The sequence below is a fragment of the Scophthalmus maximus genome, chromosome 15, assembly GCF_022379125.1.
Source record: "Scophthalmus maximus strain ysfricsl-2021 chromosome 15, ASM2237912v1, whole genome shotgun sequence".
Taxonomy (NCBI): Eukaryota; Metazoa; Chordata; class Actinopteri; order Pleuronectiformes; family Scophthalmidae; genus Scophthalmus; species Scophthalmus maximus.
In genome coordinates this window covers 4,741,785-4,765,481 of record NC_061529.1, presented here as the reverse complement: position 1 = coordinate 4,765,481, position 23,697 = coordinate 4,741,785, and positions in this window count along the sequence as shown.

Here is a 23,697-nt window from a genome sequence, read left to right as displayed (position 1 = left end):
CATTTCACCATTTACTGCTGTGAATACGTGCTTGAAAAAAATAACTCAAACGACAAATGGCCGACAAATAGAGTCATATTCAAACAGGATAATGTTTCGTTTGTGGTATAGCCTCCCGAAACCCGGAAAAGTTAAGGTTTTAGTTTATTTTTGTTATGAATAGATAGAATAATTTGATTCTGTAATTATTCTTTGTTATTTTGTGGTATCTCGGACACTCTTTGCCTTTCCATTTTTTAAATTTTACTTTTTAAAGCCATGTTTTATGTCAATGTTACGAAGATCATTCAGATTCAACACTATTCACATGGTGGATTTCTGAGGCAGATGCTGATATTGATATTTGAGAGTTCTGATAATGATATGCCGGCAGATACATTTTTTTTCTCCATAGTAAGTGGATGATGGAAACAAAAATCCCACAGATGTAGTTATTAAAGAGTTGTCCATTTTAAAAAGAAGAGAAAAACGATGTCCTCTTCACGCTGCCGCAGGTTTCAGCACTGTCTGCGAAATGTGTCAGGATGAGATGTGTCACGGCGATGTGGCCAAGCTGCACATTTTAAAGTGTGAAGTTTTGTTTTTCTCCTTCCGCCGGGGGCCGTGGCAGCAGACGAGCGACTCCATGACGGTCGGAAGTGGCAGCGACCTAAGGTCAGCGCTGGGTCACACTACAGGGATCCAAAGTGGTTGCTGTTTCCATGTTGTTGATGCAACCGCTGTATACGGCACACTGTAGTGCACACTGTACGTACACAATCTATCGCGGATGATGTCTGATTACCGTATTTGGGCCTGAAATGTGCGGCTTATGAACACCGCGTGTACAGTTCAAGCTGCCCTGGATCCGCTCACCAAGAACATTTTCCTTTTCCCGAGTCGCTTCTCGTCTCATGGGATGATAACCTGGGTTAAAAGAACCAACGATTACAACAATACGTCCGTCACCCACTCATCCAGCCGACCCCCTCTGATCCCCCACCACCTCAAGATCGCCCCTTACACACACACACACACACACACACACACACTCTTCCCTCAACCTTTGAGTAGACGCTTCCTGGCACAGTTTCTTGCCAGGCAGCTCGCTCTTCCTGTTTACATCTGAGACAAAGTGTCAGGGAAAAGGAGGCCCCCCCCTGGCGCAGAGCCCGCAGCCGCAGCAGGATCACGACTCCGGTGTTGCCCTGCAGAGCATCGTGGAGGAGAGGCCGGGCTCTTTGTGCTGCCTCCGTCCTCCTGGCAGCGTCTGGCGAGAGGAGATGCCTCGATCGCCGCGACGTGATTACAGGGTCGGTGTGACACGGGGGAACAATTGCCGAACTCCGCCGGCCTTTTTTTTTATTTAATTGCAGTGTTCTGGTGTTTGTCAACATGTATTTTAAGGGGCAGGCCCGGGAAGTAATAGCAGGCTTCATGCGAGTCCACCGGGTTAGAAAATCCATAACTCGTCATAACTATGTGCGCTAGGACGCGGCGTCGGTGTCGTCTCCCGTCGTCGGCAGATCTGAGGTCAAATGATGTAATTAACCGATGAGGCCTTCGCGCGCTGGGGGGGCAGGTTTCCCTGCTTGTGTGACGCCGAACCAGAGAAACACAGATCGCTTCCACCTGACTGGTCCACGATATAACATACGACACACTTGTGAGCCGACGAGGCAACGGCTTGAGGCCTTTTGTCCCTGCTGCTTCTTTTCCTTTTTTCACTCGTTGACAGTCTTAAAGCTACAGTGTGTAATATCTAGAAGAACTTATTCACAGAAATTCTATATATTGTCCATAACTATGTGTTCGTATATGTACAATCACGATGTTTTGAACCAGAATACGTCGCATTCGCCGGAAACGGAATTAGCGCTGCGCCACCGTAAAGTGTCCCCTGTCGGGTGCTCGGTTGTTCGCGGTTTTACAACTTTACCACCAGATGGCGCCTGAAAAAAGTAACACACTGGGGCTCAAACTCAACCATTCACAATGGACAAGTGAGCTGCTGCGAGCACGATGTATTTGATGAACCAGTAAATCGATCAGTCGCAATTTAGACGCATTAAATCAGACGACATAAACACGGAGGTGTCGTTTAACAGTGGATGTTGCGCTCTTGTGTTCCCTTGAGACAGACTCCGCGGGGGACCGTCCTTCGCCGTTGTCACTTTACGAAAGGCCGCAGTCCGCGCCTGCTTCAAATGTTTTTTTCCCCGCACGGAAGATATGAAATGTGACACCCACACGCTGGCGGCGTTGACACTGATTGGACCGTGCAGGACATGAAAAGGGCCACGTTTTTTTTTTTGTTGTTGTTTTTTTTTCACATCCTGTGAAGTTCACAGACACTTTAAATTCCATCCACTGTCTTAGTTAAAAAAGAAAAAAAAAGATAAAGGAGGGAAAAGGGTGAGGCTAGGAAACTACAAACAGAGTCGGTGTGAAAAGCTGCGAACAGGCGATGGCAGGCGACCGGACCACAGCATCAGACAAAGACTCTTTGACCGATGAACTGAGCATCTTCCGTCAGAGGAGGACCGACGTCCCGAAACAGACCAAAGGGAATTTCACAGGTGCCTGGATTCCTGAACTCCCCGGGGGGGCGGGCGGGGGGGGACTCCGGACCGTCTGGACCGTGACATTCCTCCTGCAGCATGTGGAAGATTCATTTCCCCTGACTAAAGGGTTTCGTCCCCCCAGCGCCCCGATGCCACAATGAGCTCCGCGGCGGCGGGTGAGAGGTCGAGTCTCAGGCGGCCGAGGTCGTGACTGCAGTTTGTCTCCTTGAAGAATTTTCCACTCGGGGACTTTTACACCTCTGATTCTTTTGTGTCCATGTGTTTGGAGTTTATTTTCCAACGATGTAATCTGTGACTGTTGCTCTGGAGTATTGTTTTATTGCACTGGCTTTCTTCTTTTTCCCTCAGTATACATTCTGTGTTTTGGCTATAAAACAACAAAATTGACGAAACAACAATTTCCAGATCTCTGAATGAAATCAATGTTTGGTTTTTGACTTTCAAAAAACGAAAACAAAAATTTGATTCATTAAAGTCATTCCTCCCTCTGTCATGTGTTCAACTCTCTCTTAGAAATAACGATCATATGCAAGTTGCAGCGAATACCTGACCGCATTGTATTTCATATTTCATGTACAATACATATTTGTGTCGGCAAGTCGAAAATGTTTGATGTCCTAAAGTGCAGTCGTATTAGCATATAAATATGATTTGGAAGAGACAAGGCTTTTTAATCTCGTATTTCAAGTTCAACTGTTGAAAAATTCCAACTCTCAAAGGATACATGAAATAGTAATAAACTTTATTCATAATAGCACTTTTGTTAAAAGTTTGTTTCAGATTTAAAAGACACCAGTGTTTGTTTTCTGTCTCAACAGATTCACTCTTCGACAAGCAAAGACCATGAGGTGAAAACATGCATCAGCTCTTTAACTAACCGGGCCAAGATGTTTGAGAAGCATCTGTTCACATCTCAATCAGATCCACGACTCACACGCTAATATTTCTTCATTATTCCCTTCAACATACCTGGAATTTAACTACACTTACAATATAACTACTTAAAAACTTCAACCAAATTGAGCTTCTTCACTCCACAAATATAGTGTGTGTGTGTGTGTGTGTGTGTGTGTGTGTGTGTGTGTGAGCACACGCAGCCGACTGCATCGCACATGTTTCACGCTCTATATGGAGACACATTCCTCCATGTCAGCTCAGAGCCAGCTCCACAAATGCGGGACAGGCCGTAACCTGTTCACCGCCCTCCTCGACTCCTGCGCGGCAACACAATCCCTCATCTACATGTGGCCTTTTTCTTTTTCTTTTTTTTTTTCTTCGGGTCACACTCAACTGAACAAATCAACTGACACATTTCTGTTGGGCCTTGATCTTTGCCTCTTTTTCTAAAAAAAACAGGACCTTCACCTGGACGAGGCCCAAAACCACCGTCGCTTACGAAGGGGAGAAGCCGCACGGGAACTACGGAGGTAAAAAACAACACATGCGACTGCTTTGCAGCTTTGCCCGGGCGCCTGTGTTTGCGTTCGCTCCCCCAGGTAAAAGGCGCCTGCAGGCACGGACACGTCGGGGGCCAACGGGCAGGTTCACCGGAGCCCCTTGTGTCGTCGAAGATTGCACTTTGACATCTAAAGCTAATCCGGTGGGGGGGTTTGGGGGGAGGATTTGAAGCCTTCCACGTCGACCTGGACCAGACGCCGGCGCGGTGGCATTGAAAAAAAACCAAACGCAGGGGTTCATCTTTGAAGATTTTTCCCGCACCGAACCAGAATTGGGTCTCGGGCGGAACGCCGCGGCCGTATGAATGACTGTAAAAACTGTTGTCATTGGCGGTGCGTCTCTGGCGATGAGGGAGGGAGCGGGACGAGGACGAGCGGAGGGCAGGGAGGCTCCAGTTCCTCTCCCCCGCACCGCCGGCTCATTGGCTCATGTACGAGGACTCTCAATTTGACACAAGATACACCATCAAACACGTAACGTTGTGGCCGCACACCTTTTTTTCCCCCCTTTCCCTTTCATTTCCTTGGTCTCAAACTTCTAACAGGATTTGGCACCGCCTGGGAAGACGCTGGATCGTCACGCGTCGGGCAGACGGCGCCGCACAGCGTCTTGACGAAGCCGAGCGCTAAGATGTCTCGCTCTGTCCGATTGGCGACAGGCAGGTTCGATTTAGGCCTGTCGTCGCGTTAGTTGGTCGCGGGCGATACGACGGGCCGACACCCGGCGACCCCCCCCACGGCGCCAGGAAGACGTGAGAATCTGAACGTTTTCCACGCCCCACCGCTGATGCGAAGGATTTTTTTTTCCATCCCTGCTCATGATGACGATCGCCAGAGTTGAGGAAAAACTCCCAACCCTAACAGTTCCCTGATCTCGACCAAGTCATTCAGCCGCCTCAGAACTAACCGCACAGGATGCGAGCGCCGACCTCCAGTGTCAAAGTCGTGCATTTAATACACCCGTTAGCCCAAAACCACTTCCTACGAGCTGCAGTGCGGTCGAAGAGTGGACCAGTGACGATAACTGCTGTTTCCGGGGAGCAGAGTACGCGGAAGATGTCGGAGTTGAACGTTTTCGAATCTTCGGCAGGAGACAACGGGGGGGGGGGGCCCTTGATATTTCACAAGGCGCTCGACCCGAGGCCTCTAACGCCCTCCCATAAATGCTCAGCTGAAGAACCGTGATGGCTGTCCTGGCCCGGGAGGCGTGCTTTTGTTGTAACTCAAAACTCGGGGGCCTGGGGGAAGTTTTGGAGAGGCAACAACTTTGCGGCATTGGTCTCCGGTGTCCGCGTGTATATTTTCACTGCAAACAACAGATTTTCCACACATTTCCCGCCCGCATCGTTCAGTCACCTGACAGGCGTCCTGGTGTCGGGCTTTGCGCTTGTTTCCGTGATGCAAATAATTTCCTCAATCTGCCTCATTGGGCCTCTCTCTTGGCGTTCTTGTTTTTCCTCAGTTCTTGCAAAGTTTTGGCAAATGGAGTGCGCATCCAGTTTGCACGGACTCGACTCTGGACCCGCCCTCGTTCTTTCGGGGAGGAAAACCGCTTCCATTCCCTGCAAAGAGAGGCTTGCCGCTGTTACGCAACCGGCGGGTTGGAGCGCTGCCCTCTCACATGCTGATGTTAACTCCATGCGCAGCACTTTTCCCCCGCGGGTCAAACCCCAGCCGCCGGAGCCACAGACTATCTGTTCGACTCCAGAATGAAGCTGTTCCTTTGCGCTTGCGGTACAGAATATTCCATTTGTGTTACTGTGAAGAAAAACTTGAGCCTTGTCATGGTACAGTAGATGATGAAGGATCAGTTCTCGGTGAGAGCCAAACCGTGGGACTCGCACAGTACGGGCCCTGCTCTCTTGGAGTTCTTATACTTTGTCCTTTGTCTTCAGTCGCAAGTCTACAAACAGTGAAAGCCAATGTGACTGAATGCAGCGGCGGAAAGTGGTTTTACAGTGATTTCATCTTCATTGGAGGGTTAAAAACTCAGTAGAAAAACAAACTTCTATGAGGATTAGACATCAAATGTATTTATTTGAAGAAAGATGGAAATGGATTAAATATGTAACATAGACAAAGTTCTTTTCTTTCTCTTTCTTCTCTCGTGTGGTTTCAAAGTGGATAAACTGTGACATTATGTTCTCCTCTATCATGATTTACTTCACTTATCATTATTTTTCCTATCAACCTTTGAACTGTCATATATATTTTCTTGCGAATTATTATCCTTATTATATTTTTATTTTTTATGTGTATTTGTTGTCATTTCAAGTTATCTCACTTTTTAGTTTTGTAGTATATTTGTCTTGTTAAGTATATTGTGCGTTCGTTCATTTACCGTAAAGAAACAACAACGCATTAGTGAGACAGCTATCTCGCTTTATGTTTCACATCCTTTTTGCTATGGTTTTTTAAGCAGGTCAGAAATAAACAATTTCAAGTTGTCATCTACAATAGACATTTATGAACAAACTCTTTAGGATGAATTGTAATTACTTTGGTGATAGTGTCAAATTTTTATTTCATGCCATCATCAGGTCAAAATTTCACCTTAAACCCCCCTAAACATCTGCATGTTAGCATTAGCATTTATCTAAAAGCACATTAGCCATTGTTAGCAATAGCAGTTGATACAGGCGGTATTTTGTGCATACAAACACTGCGGCGACGCGTCTGCAGATAAAGATACAGATAAAGGGTTAAGAGGTACTTAGTGTACGACTGATTTAATGGGAAACAAAAAAGACACAAAGTGCAAAGAGACGGTAGCTTCCACTTCGGTTCATGCGTGGAGCGGCCATCTTGGATTTAGAGGCCTGGTTTGGTGAGGTTCTTCTAACTTATTCAGAGTTATTCCAGATGATTTTTCCAACCGGGAACCTTTTTTTAAAATGTTGACTTCCACGTTCAAATGGAACAGTGGTACAGTCTCTCAGCGCCTCTAGCATGACTGTCGACTCTCTGTTTGCGGACTGAATTGTGCTTTCACTTCGGCCACAGGTCCGGTTGAGTTTGTTGTCCAGCAAATATCCTGTGCGAAGGCCGGAGTCGAAATAATATTTTAAGCTTAGGCCACATAAGCTTAGGAAAGCCTGATTACGCACTTCTGCTTAAGTCACAGAGCTCGTAGTCACCAGGTGACTTCAGAGACACCACTTCAGCATCTAACAGCATTGATATTCTCCAAATGAAACGCATACACCGGTGGACGAAGGTCTCTCGGAACAGGAAAAGTTGATCTTGCGAGGCACAGGAAGAGAGCTGTTTTGCTAAGGCCCAAAGCCGGGGCTGGTTCGCCTCGGTGACGCTGGGGGATCAGCCCAACCCAGAGCGGGATCACAGCGCTCTCCGGCTCGCAGCTGAAGGGAACATCTGGTTCTGCTTATAGGCAACAGTGTTTATTCCACGCGTCGTTCCAGGGGCTGTTTGTAATGTGTTCCTGGGTCTGAAGGAGTCAATGAGGTCCCAAAGACGAGGAGTTCAGCCGTGAGATAGCAAAGTTAATGACCCCCCGCCCCCCCCCCCCCTCTCACCGTGAAAACTGTCCCTGAGCCCATGGCTTAAAAAATGGATCTAATCTTCCTCGTCCTCGACCGTCGGATAACGTTTTGTCCCTCTTTCCCTCAGCCTGCGGTTTCTTTTATTGCTATTGTGTTGTGACTGCGTTTAGCGTGGAGGCAGGTGGGTTACTTGCGTGTGGAGACGGGGACTTTCCTCATCCAGACAAGCGATTGGGAGCAGATATAAAGCAACCATTTAAAAGCAGGCTTTTGTTTTTTAGGAGGAGGCAATTGCACCGTTATGGCCCTAAAATAGAGACGCGGAGGGCATGGGGCCGACTCCTTTCCGTTGCTCAAAGCCTCAGCAAGAACTCAGTGTTGTAGAATGTTATTTTCAGGACAAATGCTGTCAGTGAAATGGGGCTAGAGAAACCGGCATCACTCCTACTCTTGTCCCCACTCCCTGGTGCTTTTACCACTATTTCCACTGCCATTATCAATTTCAACTCCTCCTCCAGGCCTGACCATATTCCCAGTCCCCGCTTTGCCTCCGAGCTCCGTTCAACACTCTCAGTCTGCCAGTTTCCTGGCCCCGGTTTATCACAGCCACCACACCGACCCCCTTGACAATCGGCAGGAAGTCGATGACCTCAGTCAGCTCCCGATCAGGCATTGTGACCCACAGCGTGATTATCAGGAGCCGCGGGGACACAATGGACCTTTTTTTTTTCTCTCTCTCTCTCTCTCTCGAGGAAAAGCCGTAAACATATCTACAGGCGAGGGTTGTTTACGGAACCCTCCAAATCTGGTGCCAGGCTGGCGGAAGGACAAACAGGCAGACCCATGAGAGTATAGCCTGGAGCAGTCGTACAATACTCTTTACCTGGGTGCTGTGATTTACAGGGTTCCATTACCAACATGTTCTAAACAGAATTGTCTGAAATAGTCCAAGACATTAACAGGTTAGGTGTATGTTGAGATTTACTTTCTTTTGGCTACTCGGTAACGGTGTTGCAAACATTGACATCATCATCATCTTCTAAATGTATATGGCAAAATTGCGAATAACATCGTTAGCAATTACAAAGCAGCATTATAATTCATCTGGAGTCATTTTTGCAGGCCACCTCACTCGTCACTTATAGCTCTGTTTTTGGTCTCCACCAACTCCCGAGTGAAAACACCTCGTGTCTTTGGCCACTCATTGCTCCACTTTGTTCACCACCTTGTCGTTAAGTGTGTCTGTCTGCTGTTTGGTGATGAGCAGGTAGTGTTTTTTTTCCGAGTAAACCAAAGCAGTAAAGTTGTTGGACAGACAGGTGAACTGTGAGGTGAAACGCAATATAAAGCAGATCATGGTGGTAATTCTATGTAGGTTTATTCCTACAAATGACCCCTTTTTACATTGCACTTTTTTTCACTCACTGACTGTCAATACATCGTTATTATAAAAACATGGATTATAGCCACTTTAAGTTTTTTCACGAACAGTCTGTCGAATCATTCAAAACTAAAGTTCACGGTCTAGATGCTCAGGATATTCTGTATCTGGTTGGACAATCAACTCAGTCAATTTTTGTTTTGTTTTACTCAGATGAGTAAATGGGTTATATAAATAGAGGAACAAAAATCAAAAATAGCATGATTTGAAACGATATTTTCGTTGAAATTTGAAGCTAAACTTTCATCATTTCTTCTTCACTAGTAAGTAAACTATTGTCAGAAGAGCTCCAGGAAGCTCATCGCTGAGGTGGTTTTGCAGACTTCAAAGGCTTTTCATTAATGCACACACAAAGTCTGAAAGCCAACAAGAATCCGTTTTCAGCCGGGACAGACGGACTGACGTGGCATTGAGGAGGGAGGAGTTGGGCTACAGGTGCTTTGAAGCCGAGTTCAGGGTTGGATCACTGCAGTATTATATTGATGCGGGGGGGGGGGGGGCGGGCGCACAGCACGAGATCACACAGCCAAAGCCGGAGGTGAAGTGGCTGCCAGAGAGGAAACAAGGCACCAGCTAATCATTGCCTAATGTGTTTAAAGAGGAGAAACTACCACGGGACCCTGAGATTTTTCGTTTCGGCAAGGTAAACATTGCGGCGTCCTTCCTTCGAATGACAAGCTGCCTTGGAAGTTCCCTCAAGTCATCAGATGCATCGTGAAGTCTCGAGTCAAAATCAACACAAAGACATGACAGTAAACCTAATCTGCGACATTAAACAATTCAAAATGAATTCAAAATGATTTTGAAATCACGGCAGAGACGAAACTTCTGCCTGACTGAGGCTTCTCCTCAGAATGTCTCATGTTTAAACTTTACAAATCATAAAATTCATTCAACACGAATAAAACTCAAGTCAAATCGGGGGAGAAGGTCTCAAACAGAAGCCAAGAAACCTATGAGACGGCGGGTTCCCGAACGCCTCGGCGGTACGACACCAGATGTCAATCTGGCTGCATCTGCTGCTGGTTACCAAATAATTAGCCCGGTTACACTGAAGCGGCCCTTTCCTGCTGCCTCGTAATGAAACAAGATTCCTTTGGAAACCCCCGTCCAGTAATTTGTTGCATGTCGTTAACGTGAAAGAAGAAAAAATAACTTTCTTTGAACCCGACATCCTAATGTAGACAACAGGTATGGCTTCACAGTGCGAGGTGGGTGGCGCTCCCACGGGTAACTGTTCTCCTTAATTAGCCCGTTACTGGGATGACAGGGAAACAGGCCGACCTGCGGGGGGGGGGGGGGTTTAATAGCTCCCAAAACTTCCCCTTTGTTCCACCGAAACGCCGTCCTGCCAGATACAGTTAAAGCACATTTTACGACGAGGGGCAAAGCCGTAAAAAAGCAATAACCCCTTTCAAAAGACAGATAAACAGCAACCGGCATTGTAGTTCCAGCCCCGTCTCCCGTTGACACGGCAGTGAGTCCGCAGCGGGCGGCAGCGGGTTCGGCTCTTGAACGTCATGACTGATCGGTCGGCATGCACAAACGAGAGCCAGACAGGTAAACACGCCTGTGGACTGTGCCGCTGAATCATGCACATCCATAATCATCTGGACACTACTGACTGACTCAGGTTCGAGGAAGACGCCACTCGCGTCCCGTCATGTCGATGTACTCCAGAGGGAGGACACTCGAGGTTTCTGTTGAGCCAATCACAGGCAAGGATATCCAACCTCGGTAGTAAGGAGCCCGACGAGCCTGCGGGGCCTGACTCAACACCAGGACACTGTTTGATCACGCACGCGGAATGTACCTTCGGGGGGGCTTCGCTCCTCTGTTGTGCTTCATCATGTCGTCAGTCAGTCGTGCGCCTTGGTTGTAGAAAAGTTTCAGACTTGTTCCAACGTGCATTCGGGGTCAATTTTTTCTTGGCGTTTCAATGCCACAGGTCAGGTTTACACAGAGGCAGTTACTCTTGTTTGCTGGCTATGGCGACGGCGTTTAAACTTCCGCAGCATCTGCAATGCTTTTTCTCCCCCAACACTGAAGCCACTATCGTTAATATTTTTTTTTTTTTGTATTAGCAGTGGATCAAATGACTACACGCATTGTCATGAATCCACGAGGAATCACATCCGACTTTAAAGTTTTGCATTTTTCGCATCTTTCAGCTCATTGTTTTGGTTTGATGTCCAATCATTTGACAGTTTTAATTCACCTCTCGTTTTGAGAGAGTGATGATGAACCCCACTGTACGATACCTGCCCAACACCAAGAGGTCGACATAGTGGGACGTTGCATCAGCTTCGACAGAATAATAGAAGGTTTCTGACAATCCTCAGTGGAGACACGCTGAATTGCAACCAAATTGTGTGGCGAACGTGTCAATTGAAAACAGTCTGCCCGTATGTCGGGAGTTTCTGGAACGTCGGAGCCGCTCTTTGGGATGACAGTGTTTGCCTCCTGATGGATTTTAACGCAAGCGGCGCGTGGTTGATTCACACGCTGTGTTGTGGACGCTGTAGGGACGGGGAGCCGAGCAGCTGGGCGAGCCTCCTTCTGGCGCCGCCGGGCACAGCGTGAGTCACACAGATGCTCGTTTCATTCACTTGAAGACTCACAATTCCTCTGTTTGCTCATTACGTCTGAGGAGCAGCCAGGAAACTTCCACTCATGAGTTTGCCAATCGCCCTCTCCGCTCCTCACTCGTCCTTTCGGAGGCCTGTTGCTCATTTGCATGAAGCACAGATGAAAAGCTCAGATGAAGCCGATCGATGCGGAGGTCTTTCAGATGTGACGCGCCATCGACTCTCTGCCAAACAGGCCTTTCGGGAAACTCGAATAAATGGGGTAAAAAATGTGGGTCAGATCTCACGCCAGGCACGGAAGAGTGCATTCATATTTCAAGCACTTTAAACAAACATCGCAAAGTGTTTTACAAAGCGCAAAGGCCGCAAATAAAGATCAGAGCCAACGCTAGGCCACAACACAGAAGAGACAAATCCGAAACGATCAAGTATGAAGACCACGAGTGAGTGTGTGTCCCGAAATAAAGCAAAAGATAATCTTTTCCAAACAATAGCTCTATTAGTTGTGGTCGCCCGGCGACGGGAATGCAGATTAAACGAGGAGTTTTAATTGTAAGGGCATTGACATCATCCGTCTTATTGGTTCCTCTTCATGTTTCCCCCTCGATGTCTCCTTCTGTTGTTTTTCCAAAGAGAACAAAAAGTTTCCTGAAAGCTGACAATGAATAATTAAAAGAGGGAATACCCCCGATTTGTCTAATTTCATGCGCAGATGACATTAACTGCATATGAGCACAATTATCTTCCCACGCCGACCCGTACAAAACAGATTGAACCGCCAAAACGGGATGATGAATGGTTTCATCTCAAAGGGCCGCTGCTCCGGAACGCCGAGCCGACCATCCCACCAATGGAGCGCCACCCCCCCCCCCCCCCCCCCCCCCCCCCCCCCCCCCGCCAAAGTCCCCGTGTTCAATGTTTGGTCTAATAATATGCGTGTGACGGTAGCAGAGAAGCCATTAGTATCTCCGATTGACTCCAAATTGGATAATGCATAAATCCCACCGGTGCCGGTGCGAGTGGAACAAACAGACTTTTGTTTGACGTGTACATTTCTGTCCAAGAGTTGCAGCAGCAGAATGGTGTACGTGGGATTGACTCAGAATAAACTACAGTGTGTGTGAGTGTGTGTGTGTGTGTGTGTGTGTGTGTTCATGGTAATGGGGGAACGCGTCATCCGGTGCGACAGCGTGGCACACTGATGTTTTTTTTATAGCCGTGCTAAGAATGAGTCTTGACACTTTCATGGGCGTAGGTGAATGAATTCTACAGACCGAAATGTCTCAGTTTGAAACCATACCGAAGGCCTCGCGATGACATTCCATTCATGTCCGATGCAATAATCAGTCACATATTTATACTGGAGTGTAGGATACATTCGTGGTTTGTTATTTGACATTTTTTGTCAAAATGACGCACAAAAATGCTGTTGTCCTCGTCCCCTGACCTTGTCCAAGGGACGTTTGGAGCTATCTGTCGTCACCGCTGACGGTGCCATCAGTCAATAAGCTCAGATGACTGTTGCAAAACACACGTGGGAATGATTTCAGCTCACGTAACATCCCACTTAAGTAAGTGAAACCCTAAGAAAAAAAAAAGAAAGAACCGGTGCCGAAAAACTACGCGAGGACGCACGGTCAAAGCCGAGCTGCTTTGGCCACACTTGTGTTTTATTGCCCCGGTCAATCGTGAGATTACTGTCTGCTTTCGAGGCGGGGCGGGCAGCCGCACAGCACAGCAAAGCTGTAACCGTTGACTGAACTCTCTCTTTCTCTGCAGCTACGTTGAATCATTCGCAGAGAGGCGGAGGGAGCGGGCGGAGGACAGAGAGAGTCAGAGGCCGAAGTGGAACGACAGAGGGAGAGAGGGAGAGAGATGGAGAGAGAGAGGGAGAGAGAGATGGAGAGAGAGAGAGAGAGAGAGATGGAGAGAGAGAGAGAGAGGGAGAGGGAGAGGTGGCAGCTGACGGTGACATCTTGGCTTTTTCACAATGGCTCCACAGTTCACAGTCTATCCTGGGTCGTGGCGTGGAGAGTACACCACTGCCCAGGTCCCATCGCGAGGACACGCCGGCCCACCGGTCCCACCGGGAGATGATGTGACCAGATGGAGACGTAATTGACGGGCAGCGGGGGGGGGGGGGGGGGGGGAGTAAACACTGACGCCCTCCTCCACCCACCACCACCACCACCACCACCACCACTCCCTGCAGTCAGATGTGACCCTGCGCTCTGTCAATGTCAGATCTCCCCACAATTACTGACTGTAACAAACCATCACGTCTTGACGTCAGTGGGGGTTTAGTGCACTCAGCAGGATGAGCTGGTGTCTGGGACGTCCTGTCCGAGGCAAGACAATGAGGCTGAGACCATTTCATTTATATAGCAATTTCAACAATGCGTGAAAGATTCTTTACGCAGGTTGCAAACAGTGGAAAGCAAATAGAAAAAAAGCATTCTATGTTTACAGCGACATTGCCGTACAGCAGAAACCTTATTAAATAAAACCAGATTAACGTTTACCTTGATGAATTGGCAAACTTTTAAAAAAGGTTTCAAATGTAATTTGACGCTGAACTAACATGAACAGAAAAATGTCTCTCTGGGAAAGAAACTACATCAATGTGAAAATGCGACTGCAATTTGTAGTTTATGGGGGCCAAAGAATGCAAAACCACAGTTTACCTCTGTGATAGACCTGTTCCTTTGGTTTTAGTTTATTTGCTTCTTTTTTAATGGCCTATACAGCGTCCCTTACATTTCTGCTGTTATATGGAAGAAAAAAAAAAAATAGTACAAACCATTACCAGTGAATACATGCTGCGGGAGCGTTGTCACCCCCCGAGGGCCTTGAAACTTTTCATCCAGTCCGCTACTTTTAGCCTCTCTCTTGACAGTGCGGGGCGCATTCGGAGAGGGATGCACAAGACGCAAACATCGAGTCCTTTTGCGTGCGCTCACGATGCTGGATGCGCTCCGGAGAGCAGACGGAACAGGGCGGTCCCTTCGCTCAACATGTCCCTCTGGCCTCTCAGCTCCTGCCCCCCCCCCCCCCCATCGCTAAATCAATGTCTCAGTAGAAAACACGATTACACTCCGTTTTTTGTTCCGCATGAACTGGGAGAAAGAGGGCTTTAATTATTTAGCTTTTCAATATTTACAAAAGGAGAATGCACGAGACACGCACATTACAAAATCAAGATGAGTCCATGAGCGCTTAAAGTTCCATCGACTTATGCAATCAGTTCATATCGTCCCACAAGAGGAAATTCCTTATGCATCGAGACACAAAACACAAAAAGACAATTCGCCACACGACGGCCATTTTGCTCCCACATCCCGCTCAGGGCGACGGAGCCAATCAAACATGTACAACAGGAGGAAAAAGTCTAGGATCTGTAGCTATTCAAGGTTATGTTAAAATGAAATTAAGAGTAATAAATCTGCCACTGTGAAACCTCGACAGTCACAGCCACAGTGACAGCCGCGAATGTCTAATTGAACACAACATGGGAAATGATAAAAGGTCCATGTGTTGTAGGTGGCGGGAGGATTAAAAGCACTATTTTAAAAAAGCAATATTTCCACTTGAGTTGTCATACAAATATGACAAGTAGAGCAGTTATACAAAAATGCCGAGGTGGTATTAGGATCGAGAGTTGTCCCTTATCAGTTGTTGTGCCGATTCACTGTGTAAATCCTTGAAACCTTCACACCGACACCCGCCCAACCGAACCCCCATCTCGGGGAATTTAATCCGGCGTCCTCCTCGCTTCCCCTCCGATCCCCGGCACCGGCGCTATCTCTGCCCGTGGAGACACAACACGCGGGGAGCCAAAGACGCGGGAGAGCGCTCAGAGTTTATCTGTGTCGATGCGTTGCAGTACTCCTGACGGCGAATGGCGGGGGGGGGGGGGAGCTTTCCCAGCCTTGACGACGTGCGGCAACAGGATTCGTAATCCGCCGTGCAGACACCGGGCGCACCATATCTTTCTTTTATCCCGGCAACAAAAATGACGCGCGTGTTGGACATTTAAGGTCCAACAACACCTGTGGGGTCAAACTTGAGGGTTTATGTTTGCACTCGGCGGCGTGGCCTGTTTCAGTTTCGACCGGCGAGAGTTGGGGAAAGGTGCAAAGAAGTGCTCGGACTAATTTTAGTTCCTGGACTTTGGACGACGTGCCCGAAACCCAAACACACTTTCCAGTGAGGGCCAAATATTTGCTTTTGCCCCCTCTTTCCTTTTCCTTTCTCTGCACAACACGGCGCTCTCTCTGTAGATCTTTTGGATGTTTCTCAGAGCGACGTGTCCTCTGTTTTTATCCTGTTTCGTCTTGTAGGGCAGATGCGTCGTTATAATGGAAAACAATTTAGCTCCGGATGCAGTCAAGGACTCTGATTCCGACGCAGCACAGATACTTAAACCAAGGTTGCTTATGGATGTTGCTCCCCGGGAGACACTTGGCACCTTCCGTCACTGTGCCCCAGAAATAACCCTGCGCTCTCTGCTTGGTATAAAAAGAGAGAGGATTTCGTCTTCTCTCTTTTGATATCATACATCTTCGTGTGTGTCAGCCTGGCTCAGTGTTCCACGGTGGCAAATAAGACGGACGGAAGCAAAGACAGAAGGAGACACGGTCACGCAGCGCTGGAAGTGTCGGATCAGATCTGATTACATGAAAACATGAAGGAGGCGTTGAAAGAATAATCATCTGCATTCAAAATGCAAACGTCCGAAATGGGATTATTAAAGAAATAGTTTTTTGTGGACCACTGTTTAGGGGCTTGTTATCAATTGTGAATGCAGTTCAGTCAACTGAAGTCTGATGTAGGGCACAATGTCAAAAAAAAAGGGTTCCAGGTTGACATTTAGGCAAATATGACATTATCAGATTCTTTTTTCACTTTTTTGCTGAGGCCTGGATGAGAAAATCAAAACTGCACTCATATCTTTAGGGTAAATATGCAACGGGAGTCGCCCGCAATACCTTAGCATAGCGTTTTTTTAAGAAAATACCCAAGCACTTTCATGAATTTCATAAAATAAGTTCATATTCTCTATCACCAAGTCTTTGGAGCTTTGGAAATCCTCCAAGCAAACTGAGTGTGTCGGGTTGAAGCTGGACCACATCATAAATCATAGCGACCGGTGATGAATTTCAAAGAAGCACCAGGTCTTCGTGATTCAGTCACCTGTGCGATAATTTGTGTCTGCCTATCTGCTATCGTTGAGACCCATGCCCTGTAAAAATAAATCTCCCTTTCCGTGTATATGCCCACTTTTACTTCACGCAAACCCCCAACTCACATATTCAGAGAATGTTTTTATTGCAGTAACGGGGGAGGGAGTCGTAACGCGAGGGTGGTGGGGGTGTCGCACGTCACTATCCAGCCAATACCACCAGTGTCATGATGGCCTGCCCATGTTCAGCGTCCATGCCCTGTCAACGTTACATATAACGCCATGTATTGATATTTACACTATGATTGGTCAGGACAACATTTGCGGTGCAGATACAGAGAGTTCACAATGACGACCGGAGCAAACATTCCATGCAGTGGGGGTGGGGAGCAACTGAAGGAGTGGGGGGGGGGGGGGGGGGTTGTTTGTTTTGCTGCGCCTGAGCCTCCAGCCTTTCCATGGCCTCCAGCCCTGTGACCTCTGCGGCCCGGGAAGGATCAGCGATTACAATCAACACTAATCCTCACAACAGATATGCGGATTCCCCGCTGCTACAATCCTCTCCGCGAACACGATGCGAGCGGCGGGACAAGGTTTAGCGCAGGTGATTTATGAGTCGGGAACAACCAAGTGACCCGTGTCGGGACGGACAATAACCCCGCTGACGGAGGTCTGCTGGTAGGATTTCGGCGGAAGGTAAACATTGTGATTCGCGCTAATGGATTTCGGATGCGCTTCACAGTTGGGGAAGCGACAATAAACTCCCGGCCTTTCAGAGTCGAGCTAATTGCCTGTAGCTGGGGTACCTGCCGGTGGCTGGGGGTAAATAAGGGTTTGAAGGTGTCCTGTGTTTGTGCACGACATCAGTCACGAGGCAACTGCTTGCTCAGGAGCCATTCACTGACACACTTTGCCCTTGGCTGCCAGACAACACACAAGATTAATATGAAACGCTTATTAATAGCACAACCTCTACGCGAACCCCAGGTGTTGAGATCTCATAGTAGAGCTGTGTGCTATTTTGGTTCCCAGCGTTCAATACATATTTACAATGACGGCATGCTGCAGGGACTCCCTCCCGGTATGTCAACTCATCTGTGAAGCGCGGACAAATCTGGCTTTGACTGCCAGGGACAAAGCCTGGCTTGAACTCGGCTTGAATCCTGCCTGAGGACAACCCACCATCCAACCATCCATCTGTCCCTTCTCACTGACCTTGCTCAGAGACCAGCTCTGACCGACCAGCCTCAAGTCGCACTGCGCTCTCGATCTTTAGTTTCTGGCCTCTCGCATCGCAGTTGAACCGGCATTGACAGACTGGAGAAAATCAATGATAGTTTACGGTTGTTATAAAAGGGCCCATTAGTCGCGTACGCGTCCTCTGTTCAATACTCTCCTGTCTTGATCTTTCAGTGGTCAGAGGGGCCGCACATGGGCAAAGCACGAATAAAATGTGCATCACACATTTCTCAGAATCGCTTTCAATACCTTTCGATGAATAATTTAGCATACGCGCCCATCACTGGTCCCCATGAACGTGATGCGCAATGCTGAGGGCAGTTTGTCCCAAAATGAGATACATCACCATTTGAGACGGTGACAACTACTCAAAGACAAAGTTAACGGAGGTACAAAATAAAGGTAGATATGCTCTATGCACTTCTGCTGCCAGTTCCACAGATCGATAGCTGGAGGTGTTAATGTGCTAACTGGTTTAACAATACACCCACAAATCCAGCGCAGAAGAAGAAGACTACTGTCTTTCTTTCTACTTCTTTTGAGGCACTTTTAAAAACCCATTTCTATTGACTTTCTTTTATATTGCCTATTTATATTGTCTTTTTATCTTTTTTTTATATATATATATATACAGATATGTGACCTGAAAACCTTATTATTGTTGGAATGCTGATTTCAATTGTCTCTGATTTGTATGTTTTTGTGAAAGCACTTCTAAAAGGTGCTATAGAAATAAAATTATTATTATTATTATTATTATCATATTTTATGATCTAGAGCTACTTTCACACACGAGGTCTGTAGAAGAACGCAGCAGTCCCAATCGGACGCGATTCACAACGACAGCGGAAACATTTCCGGAACATTCAGGCGAGGGGTGGCGCCCGGGCAGAGCGCCCACTCGCCCGCTGTGAATCATTCAGAGATTTTCCTGTTGTATTCTCGCATGGGCTCACTTCGGCATTTCCCAGACGTTTTACTCGGGGGGCTGGCAGGAAAAGTTTCAGGGAAATGTCCGAACTTGACTGCATTTCTTAAAGCAGCTGAGGAAACATTGGGTGTAAACAATTCATGTTTGAACTTTATGAATATTATCTTTACATATCTGTATGGCATCAAGGATACACACAAATGTTTTTTGGTGAGACACTGAACTTTAAATTATTTCATATAAGAAGACACCTTCAGCTTACGATTAATAAAAGACCAAACCGCCTTTCTTTCAACACAGATACCATAGAAAAGAAAGACTATTTGCTGCACTACACCATCGGTGTCTCTGAAAAATACAGGCGAGCGGGTTGTCGTGGCGCTGCTTCTCATCCAAATGAACCCAGATGAACCAGGGAGTGTGCGCTGAGAGCAGCGGCGAGCTGAGCGAGTGCCAGGTGACTGTGCGAATAGATCGGGACGAGGCCAGGTACGACAGCTGGTGCCTGGTCCTGGCCCGCATTGACCCCACGTTGCTACATTAGCCACGTGGAATGCCGTGTAAAAACAAAACAGTGTCCCTCGGCTCCAGACACACACACACACACACACACACACACACACACACACACACACTCTAGAGGGGACATAAAGGGACAATCATAGTCAGTGGGTTGCAGACGCTAACGAGAAGAAAAGTGACAAGACGTCAGCTCTTTATATACAGTATTTTCAACCCCTACTGGTCAATACAAGTACTGCCTCACATTTGTATTCTCCAACATATATTTAGGAAAAAAGACGAAACTGGTTGCAATCAAAAAGCAAATGATTTTAATTACAAAAATGTGTACTGATAAATCTGATGACATCTTCTGGGTTAGATATTTGGTTTCTATCTCATTTACAATAACTGTACATGCAAACTAAAGTAACGAACAGTAACAAACTTTGTTTTAGTGATGTTGCCATGTTTCCATATCCCAGCGATTACTTTCACAAGTGCAAGATGACGAAGGCTATCGGAGCAATAGATATAACGCACCCAAGTTTTAATAAACCAGTGGGGGTTTTTTTTATTCTAAACACTGATCAATAAAAAGATGAAACGTATAAGAAAGTCCATAATGTAGTTGTAAAATACTACATCTCAGACAATACCTCAAGCCAGTGACGAGGACAACAACAAGAAGGTCTTTTTTACGTCAATAAAAGTAAGTCATTAAAACGCAGTCAGGCCAACAAAATGCTTCATTCTGCATCGGAGCTGTATAGCATATTGCGGTATGGGCTGACATAAGCACACTGAAAGAAACCAGTGTAGTGTTACCATTGTGTATTCTCTTCACTGTACCATCTGGTGACTCCTCCGCCCCCCTGCCCCCCCCCCCCGACCTTTACGCTCTCACTTTCTTTCTTTGTTTTTATTTTCCTCTCTCGCTCTTGATCGCGTTTCTGCGCCGCCGTCGTCCGTCCTCCGGTGAAAAGTGCATTGAGAAGCGAGCTGGTGACTATGCAGATGCGAGTGTGTGTGACTTTGAGTGTTTCGGCAGGCGAAGGCCGAATGGCCCTTTTGTGTCGGCAATACAGCAGCGATTGTCTCGGTTGGACAATGGGGGGAAAAAGGATGAAAAAAAAAAGGACAAACAAGCGCTGTCATTTTATTAATAATGCCAACAAACAATGTTCAAATCTAAAGGGAGGTGGGGAAGATTCTTGGGGAATTGCTGGCATTCGCTATCAAAAGCTGCCCGGCAACAGTTTTGTGTGTGTGTTTGATAATTAGACAATATAACAAGCTGCCTCGTCTCTGCACCATTATTTCTGCTTACAGCGCCATTACCGGTGCCACGGAGAAATTAATAGATCCTCAGACGGCATCTAAAGAGGACTTTGGCACAATAACTTAGGTCAATGCCCACATCTATCTATCCGTCGATCCGCCTGCAGGGATGGCCCCACGTTTCCACTAACTTTATAGCACGCCGGGGCTTCAGAATTACGGCTGCACTTTACTTTCCAATATTGAAAGACGGGGAAGTTCATTCTTAAAACTTTCAGTGATCTATCGCAAAATTGCACGCCAACAGAATGACTGTACTCCGGAGGGCACCTTAGCCTTCCCTTTCACCACAACACTTTCCAATCCATCTTCTTTGCAGATAGCCCGCCTCTGTTTCCACCCAATATTTCCCAGAGGGGTGAGATTACCGACTCAAGTATCTCATGAAACTGACCGGCCACGATGCCTTATTGCTTCAGAGCAGATCCAAAATTACTTAGAATAAACAAGAGTGGTAATATCACATCACACAGACAGCGGTGTTTGATCGGGGACTGAACGCAGGGAGGCTTCCAGTTCTCCCACACCGACATTGTTCAGCAAGGCTGGTATGTATCCTCCTTACGAAACAGAGCGGCAAATGACCACAATTAGACCACATCTGCTTCGCTTTGATTGAATGCACGGCTTCTTAGATTTCACGTCCAAGCTCCACCGAGTTTGAAAGACACACGTTGTTAGATTCACGCTTGCATGGCGATTTGCAGGCATTTGATGAAAAAAACAAACAATAATAAGAGGGTCAACGAGTTCAGTTCAAGTATGTGTCATAGTCTGGCACGCCAGCAAAATAAAGTTTCCAGCAAAGTAGGCAAATGCGTGGCTTCCAACAACACCAAAACATTACATATTTCCGACATGAATGTGCTTCCAGCCCTGTTTGTCCACACGACACTGTCTCCATGCACAAGGCCACATCCACAGAGGCATTATACATATGTAATTCCTATTATCCATATATTTAAGGCCACTTAACTTGACTTTTATTCATTTGAACCAAATAGACTGAGCCTTTATCCGCTTGCTTGTCTTCGAAAGTCTTTGCTTACGTTGTTCTGTGGGGTTATAGCCGCATATGTCACGCGAAGCCGGCGGAAGTGCCGATGGCAAGGACTCTTCGCGATGACTGAAGTGCGGTGGGCGGCTACTCATCTTCCCCTGGGGAGACAGGAACGCAGAGGGAGCTATTTCAATTAGTCAGATACCGCCTCAACAAAAAAAAAGAAAAGAAGCCCTACCTGCTCCCCTGTTGCATCTCCAGCCCGGGCCAGAGAGAAGCTAATCAAATCAAGGCAGGAATGATTCAGACAAAGACTGGAAGCACTCAGTGGGCTCGAGGGGGGAGTGGGTGGGGGGATATAAGCTGGAGTGTCACATTTGGACTCTTGCATTTAGAATTTTGGTGTGTGTTTTGGACAACAACGATCATTCTGTGTATGTGTCTGCAGCGCACAAGACACTGGTGGGCAGAGAAAAGTGCTTCGATAACCAAAATTGTGTTTGCAAAAGGTCAGTTGATGATAAAAGGTAATGCCTGGGGGGGGGGGGGGGGGGAGGTTATTGTTTGCATCACATGTGATGTAGTATGCCACACCCTATCATCAACCAAGTGGACTTACATTTTGACCCCCTTTTATTTATTTTTTGCAGCTTCAAACGTTTACAGTAACCCGATCAGTCCAGTGTCGAATCCAGGGATTGTGGATTTGTGGTCTGGAGTTTTTTTTTTTTTTTTTTTTTCATTTTGAAGATAATAGACTTTGTTGTTCACAGGTTCCTTTCTGATGTCACTTCAAAGCTGGTGTGAAGTTGGGGGCCAGAGGGGTTTTTAGCCTGGCTTGACCAGGCAGCACACTTCCGCGCCCCTTTTCATGTTTGGCACTCCATTTCTCTCTCTCTCTCTCTTTCTCTCTGACAAGCAGCCGGAGCGGAGTCTGGGCCCCCGGAGCACTAATTACAGGTCACCATGTCAACCAACTAAGAGGGTCTCCCCACACTTTTTGAACCAGTGGCAGAAATCATGATAGTGGGAGGACGGGACTTTATAGGAGTGTACAAGTAAAATTATCCTAATAAACATGGAAATGGAAGTATGTATGAAGATGGACAGTATATGCACAGTTGGTGACCTCTGCAGAGCCCAACATTTTGTCCAGCCTATTATCATACCATCCTCTCGGCTTCCCACATTCCTAATTTACCGACTGACTGTACTTGTTGACTGTTAAAAACACACACAAAAAAAACATACCTTGGCAACAAGACATATCTGTCCCTGAATAATTCAATACAGGCTTGTTTGTGTAACCAGCAACTGGAGATGATTCGGTGAAATTTTTCTTTGTCCTAATTGATTCTATTGAATATAATTCAATTTAACTGTTGATTTTTGCAGTGATTTGATTTAATTAAATCTGCTCTAAAACTCCCTTCCCCCTAATTATATTATCTTAAAATTAGACTGTTCAATAAATTTTACGTTTCAAAACGCCAATCATTTTATGATATCATATCATTTTGGGCTTTGGTGTTTACACTTCTGACAGGATTTAGAGGGGTTTACCACTTTTTTTTTTTTTTTTTTAATTATGGTCCATCTGCAGCAGTGTTAGTAACTCGGCTGCAGAAATAACTGCCTCGCATCAGAGAAGTTTTTAATACTTCTGGGGTCCAACATGAACGCGGCTGAGCTGCGGGGCTCCGGGCGGCTCCGGGCCGGAGGAATGGAATGAGAGGCAGCCGTGGGCGATACCAAATGCGGGTTCCTCTGGGGGGGTGCGGGTGGGGGTGCGCAGCGAGCAGCGCCGCATCAACGTTGCGTACAAGTGCTTCTTCTCTAATCGAACACATTCGAGGCTGCATTCAGGATTAGTGATGAGGTAGCGAATGAAATATTTGCTTGTATTTCTCCTATATTTAGACGTGTAGTGTAACGTTGTCGTTCGCCCCC